Below are 6,566 nucleotides of genomic sequence, written 5' to 3'. Positions count from 1 at the left end.
CTTAATTGTTGACGTTTTGACTCGATTTCTCCAATTTTCTCAATCTAACTCCGATTGGGATGAAATTTTCTAAATCCTCTCATATACTCCAAGGAAGTATGACCTTAAAATTTCATCCCCAAACTTCCACTAAATAATTGGTTACCTTATATGGCCACTACTAATACACATAGTAAAATTTCAACATGCTTAACATTTTCTCGCATGTAAGCACATAATATCCTTCGTAAAATGTAAATTAGGCGCACTTAGCAAATAATATGAGAAATTAGAATTGGGATGTTACACATGTAACTAATTTTCCTCTCCTTTTGTAGAACAAGGTATGATCAACATTACTCTGTTTGTATCCATATCGTTTCATTGCCATTGTAAACTTCCCAAACCATGCGCGCAGAGATTGTTTGAGCCCATACAAAGCCCTTTTTAGTTTACATACCTCATTTTCTTGAAAATCATCTGAGAACCCAGGAGGGGCTTCCATGTACACCTCTTCTTTCAAGTCTCCGTGTAAGAAGGCATTTTTTACATCAAATTGATGAATAGGCCAATCTCTGTTTGCTGCTATTGAAAAAAGTACTCTGATAGTGTCAATTTTTGCAACTAGGGAAAAAGTTTCAGAGTAGTCAATACCATATATTTGTGTATATCCTTTGGCGACCAATCTTGCCTTGTGTCGCTCGATGGTGCCATTAGATTTATACTTGATATTAAATACCCATTTACACCCAATTGGTTTCTTTCCTTGTGGTAACGTACACTTTTCCCACGTGCCATTTTTCTTTAGAGCCTCCATTTTCGTATTCATCGCCTCTCTCCATTCAGCCGTCTTCTCAGCTTCTTGAGCTGTGTTTAGAATTTGTTCTGAAAGAAGAGTAGCCGAAAAAGCCTTTGCAATCTTAGCCACTCTGTCCCTGTCATTTTGTATCGGGTATTTAGAGGCACGAGGAATATGCTCCGGTGATTACCGATTAGGAGGGACTCCTCTATTTTTTCTCGGAGGAAGGACAGGAGTGTTTGGTTGTTCCTCTTGTTACAAGAATTGACTTCCTGAACTATCATGCTTAGAAGCATTTGGTGAACCATTATGATGTTGTACATTGTTTACCTCATTGTTCGCCTCTGGCTGGTTATCATCTGTGGAAGACTCATTGGTGGTATGAGCGCAAGCTGTCTCTGTGGCTTCGACTTCTTGTTGGACATCATTCTCGGAAGACTCATTGGTTGTGGGAGCTGACTCGTCACCCTCTTCTATATTGGAAGAAGCAAGTTCGGTGGTGCCATCTACCGACTCTGTTAGAACATCCTCAGAGCAACTTTGATATAGCAACCAATCGAGTGATTCACTTACTTTCTCCCCCTGAGCACTAGATTGGTGGTTGAAAAAATAGTCAGATTCTATGAAGTCACAGTCCATGGTGACATGGACTCGACGAGTAACAGGATTGTAGCAACGATAGCCCCATTGATGGACACCGTACCCAATGAAGACACATTTTTCGGCACACGGACTAAGTTTGTTTCGATTAGTCTTGGGGATATGAATGAATACTGAGCAGCCGAAGACACGAGGTGGTAAGATCATAATGGGTGGAACTTTTACTTGGGTGGCTAGGACATGTAATGGGGTTTTATTTCCTAGAATTTGAGTTGGGAGATGATTTGTAAGGTATGTTGATGTAGCAAGAGCTTCTGGCCAATAAGAATGAGGGACTCGAGACTCAATCATAATGGCACGAGTTTTTTCAAGTAGCGTACGATTTTTCTGTTCTGCAGTACCATTCTGTTGAGGGGTGTTAGGACACGTGGTTTGATGGATAAGGCCATTTTCTTGGAAAAAAGTTTTCATTGTTTTGTTCACAAATTTTGTTCCGTTATCAGAATGGAGGATCTGTACTTTTTCCCCAAATTGAGTCTGAATCATTTTATAAAACATAAAAAAGATTTCAGGGACTTCTGATTTATGTTTCATGAAGTATATCCAATTCATTCGTGAAAAATCAGCCACAAATAAAACAAAGTATTTGAACCGGCTATTGTTGCTATTTGGGGCTGGGCCCCARACATCGGAATGGATTAACGAAAAAACAGAATCAACTCTAGTATTACTTTGATTAAAGGAGACCCTATGATTTTTTGCTAGAATGCAGGTTTCACATTTCTCATGAATGGAGTTATTTAAAAAAAGACTAGGAAACAAAGTTTTAAGATAGCTAAAGGAAGGATGACCAAGATGTCGGTGCCATAACCAAAGTTGTCTTTTGGTTGTTCCATGAGCAAGCATGGCATGTCCCTTGTGAACTACCTCATCCACATAGCAGAGACCTCCTCGTTCAGTACCACGCCCAACTATCTCCTTTGTACGAATGTCCTGTAAAACACAAAATGTTGGATACATAGGCGCCACACAGTTGAGTTGTTTTGTTACTTGGCTAATAGATAATAATTTTGAGGATACGGAGGGAATGTATAAACAATTGTTTATTTTCATCTTGTCCGAAAAAGTGATAGATCCTCCCAATTTGACTTCAACACTTTCGAACTAGCAGTCTCAATATGAGACTTAGATGGAGGTGACAGATTACAAAAATCTTTAGAATTATAGGACATGGTATCCGTAGCCCCACAATCAAAAATCCAGTTTTTCGAAATCCTCGAGTGAGAGGTGGGCTGAACATGGCAGACTTTAGTCTTTTCATTTGGTTTATTAGGGCCCTCTTGGTTAAGAATGTCAAAAAAAGAAACATTTGGGGGGAAAATTTAAAGTTAATAATAGAGGGTTTTGAGGTGTAACTCTCAAACCCTTTACCTATGAGGTTTTCATCGGAGGTCACCACCATTCCCCCAAATCCTGTGCTACTTTCTTGTTGCCCTTTTTCAATCGGATCTCTTCCCATACCTGCCGCCAAAGCACCTTTGCCATCAGACCTGAACCGCTGATTGCTTTTTTGCTTATGACCGTCTCCCCACCACTTTGGGTAGCCAACAAGTCTGAAACATTGCTCTTTGGTGTGTTTCTTCATCTGGCAATAGGTGCAATATAATTTGGATTTATCTTCTTTTTCCTTGGGTCGGAACTTTACTCTTTGTGCCGAGTCTTTGGCAGCCAAACCCATCCCAATTTCTGTCGAGTCACTATCAGAGGGACCTGATTTCAGTATATTATGTCTGGCAACTTCCCTCTGTATTGTGGCATATGCCGTTTCTACAGTTGGAAGAGGATCCTTTTTCAGAATATCTCTCTTGATTGGTTCCATCTTGTCATCAACCGATGTAAGTAACTGGTAGAGTCTTTGCTCTTGAGTCTTCTTATTGTAGATCTGAATGTCTTCTGGGTCCTTCATTGGATTTGGGTCTCTCCTATCAATAGACATCCAGATGCTTTGTAGTTTATTCCACAAGTCTTCCAATGTATCTGATCCTTGTCTGAGTGAATTTGCTTTCTTGTGAAGATCAAATACTTGCAACGAGTCTGTTCTAGAGCCGTATGTGGTGGCAAAACCGTCCCAAAGGGCTTTTACGGTTGGATACTGTGAGACATTATTCACCAAATTGGATTTGAGATTCTGGATAATCCAGGTGAAAATACACTGATCATCTTGTTCCCATCGTGTATATGTTGTGTCTATTTTCGAGGGAGGCGAGGGTTCCCCGGTAATGTGAGAACTTCTTCCCCTACCTCCAATGGCTTTCTTCATCAGGGTTGCCCATAGGGCATAGTTGTCACCACCGAGTTTAATCCCATTGGATAAATTCTCGGAGTTAGCTGTTGTTTGTTGTGTTTCGAGACCATTTCTCAGAAGTGCAGCAATCTGCATCGTCAATTCATCGGGGATTTGATTGACAATGGCTTCGGTGTTGGGCATTTTTGTTGGAAATTGGTCGGAATTCCYAGGATTAAACATGCTCGGATACCATCTTATCTTGGTATGTAGAGGGTTTTTGTATTATACTTAAAAGAGATGATTACAAAAGAGCTCATACAAGCCAATATAAAGAGCATACAGGATCCTAAAAAGGAAACGAATAAATCGACAAACAAGGAGGAAATTATGGACAGCCTGTGAGATCCTCAATAATGATGATCAATATTTGACCCCAACTATTACTCCATGATTTGTGTTTTCTATTTTTGTTAGAATATTCTAACACCAACCAAGTGAAGGATCACTTTAGAGATTAGTTGATGCAATTGTAAGCTCATGAGCCTCCACTAACAGATTAGAACCAACTGAAGACTCCCTTTGATAATTTTTTCAAGTTGACGACATATTGGAAACCGGATAGGACATAACACCACCTTGTTTTACCAAGCAACACTAAATTCATCTCACAAACATTTAATCACAATTTTGCACATTAGACTATTTATTAGGGTAAGCCTACCAGAAACAATGGCAAAAGTGGCATGAATATCTTCATTCAAGAGATTCACTCTCTATGCCACCTTAATGTGAATTTGATTATACTTCCCTCCAAGCAACAAAATCAATGCTTTTTAACTCAAACATTATGCCAAAGTCGAACCTTCAAAAAACGTAGACTAATTCTTATCATTTAAAGACTTATAAATACCCAATGGCTTTACAAGAGTGTGTGTGTTTCCATACCATTATTAGATTATTAATTATCAAGGAGATCGATACCAAAGTTGATTGAGAGAAAAAGCAGATCTATAGAGGAGCAACGATGGATGAATAAGTAGTGGTGACCAACGAGCTAGGGTGTAACACCCCAACTTCGTCTTGGGGTATCATGTCAAAACATTCATCTAATAGCGAGCAAGTTAAAAATATATAGAAACTTTATATCTAATCTTACTACAAAAGTCTCTTTCCAAGTTTTTCATCGTCGAATGACTGACTTAATTCTATTATCTTGGAATATCTTAAGTAACTCATCATTGATACCCCTGGACCTTAAATAGTCGTATGTTTGTTCTGTCTTGGTCATGTGAGATACATAAGTAATAATCAGGTTTATGCTCGAGTTCATAATTTTGATTGAACAATTTTTCATCAAAAGTTTCAAAACATTTTAAACATACAATTTAGCTATTTAAAACAAGTTTAATGCATACGTTTAGAATAAACATCATGAGACCTCAAGATGAAGTACAACATGGATCTAACACCAATCAGAACATGACATGCAAAGCACAAGTTTTTTTTTGGTGGTACATATGCCGGTTCATACATTAATGATTAACCCAGATGTACATAAAACATTTTATGCAAATTATTTCGAAGGGTCATACATCATTGCGATTACCCAGATGTACGTAAAAAATAGTCAAATTTGTTTTATTATATATTTTTGTAAATCAAGGTTGTATGTAATTTGTGATCATTTGAGTAAACACAATCAGTGAGAACTTTGATCAATTTCATTGTTAGTATAAGGATCTAAAAAACCATCATATTTCGATAAACAATCAAATTATACATATTTTACAATTACTACTTTTTCGAATTCATCCTTGACTTCTTTGATCTTGGACATGAGACAGATATAGGTCATGTCTTCTTTATCTGGGGAGGATTCATCAAAACAATCTGCCCAGTCTGATCTTCAGGGATAAGGCCTCTTCCTTTTCTTTTGTAGTTCTTCGTCTTCTTGTACTTTTCTTTCAGTTTAAGATATTTTTCATCCTTGGATTTGAAAGAAGTGGAAGGAGATGGCTTTGAGGCTTTCTTAGACCTGCATTCACTAGCAAAATGTCCTTTGCGTTCACAGTTAAAACATAACGCTGAAGCCTTATCAACATGTGTTGATTTTTGCTTGTCAGTGATGGCCAGCGATAGGGTTCTCCAAATTTTTTTTGGCAAATCTTATAAAAGTGTTGATTAGTAGAGCCATTGATTCATCAAACTCTGAAAGATCAGCACAAGTCCTCAGAGTTAGGTATCGAACTCAGTGATAGTAAGAATAAGAGTGTTAGCTGAAGGAACTGTATCATAGAATAAAGCTACATTTGAGCTTTTAGAATCATTCGAATCTTTGATGAGGTTCTTATTTTGCTGTTGGGCTTGCTCATGATTGAGTAGTATCCCATAAAGAGCACCTAGAGAGAGGTTTGGTCAGATCTTCAGAAATCTTGAGACATATCGAGTAGCTGCCCCATGATTCAGGGAGACATTCCAAAAACTTGGTCGAGGTTTCAGAGTGGGAATTTCTTAACCACCAGTCCCGAGGTCAATTAATAAGCAACTAAAATGTTGATGTATCTTGGACAAAGATTCATTTTTGCCCCAAATGAATATTTCATATTGTCACGCTAAATTCATCTTTCTTGATTCTTGTATTTTTATTTTACCTTCATATTGGACAAAAAGTGTGTCCCATGTTATAACCAGGTTTGAGACAACCTGGGATTGAGGTAATTTATACATGTTTATTATGTGGATTTCGTGAAATATGCATACCAAAGTAGAAATGCATGAATTATATATATGTGAACATGATATTGTGCATGCATATATGTGAAAAGATGACATAACATATATGATTTATACATGCATACATGTGGTGTGAAGCATACATGAGGTGGTGCTTATTGTGATAAA

The sequence above is a fragment of the Cynara cardunculus genome, unplaced genomic scaffold, assembly GCF_001531365.2.
Source record: "Cynara cardunculus var. scolymus isolate 2C unplaced genomic scaffold, CcrdV1 Un_Scaffold_1263, whole genome shotgun sequence".
NCBI classification, from domain to species: Eukaryota; Viridiplantae; Streptophyta; class Magnoliopsida; order Asterales; family Asteraceae; genus Cynara; species Cynara cardunculus.
Note: the sequence above shows the minus strand (reverse complement) of the source record.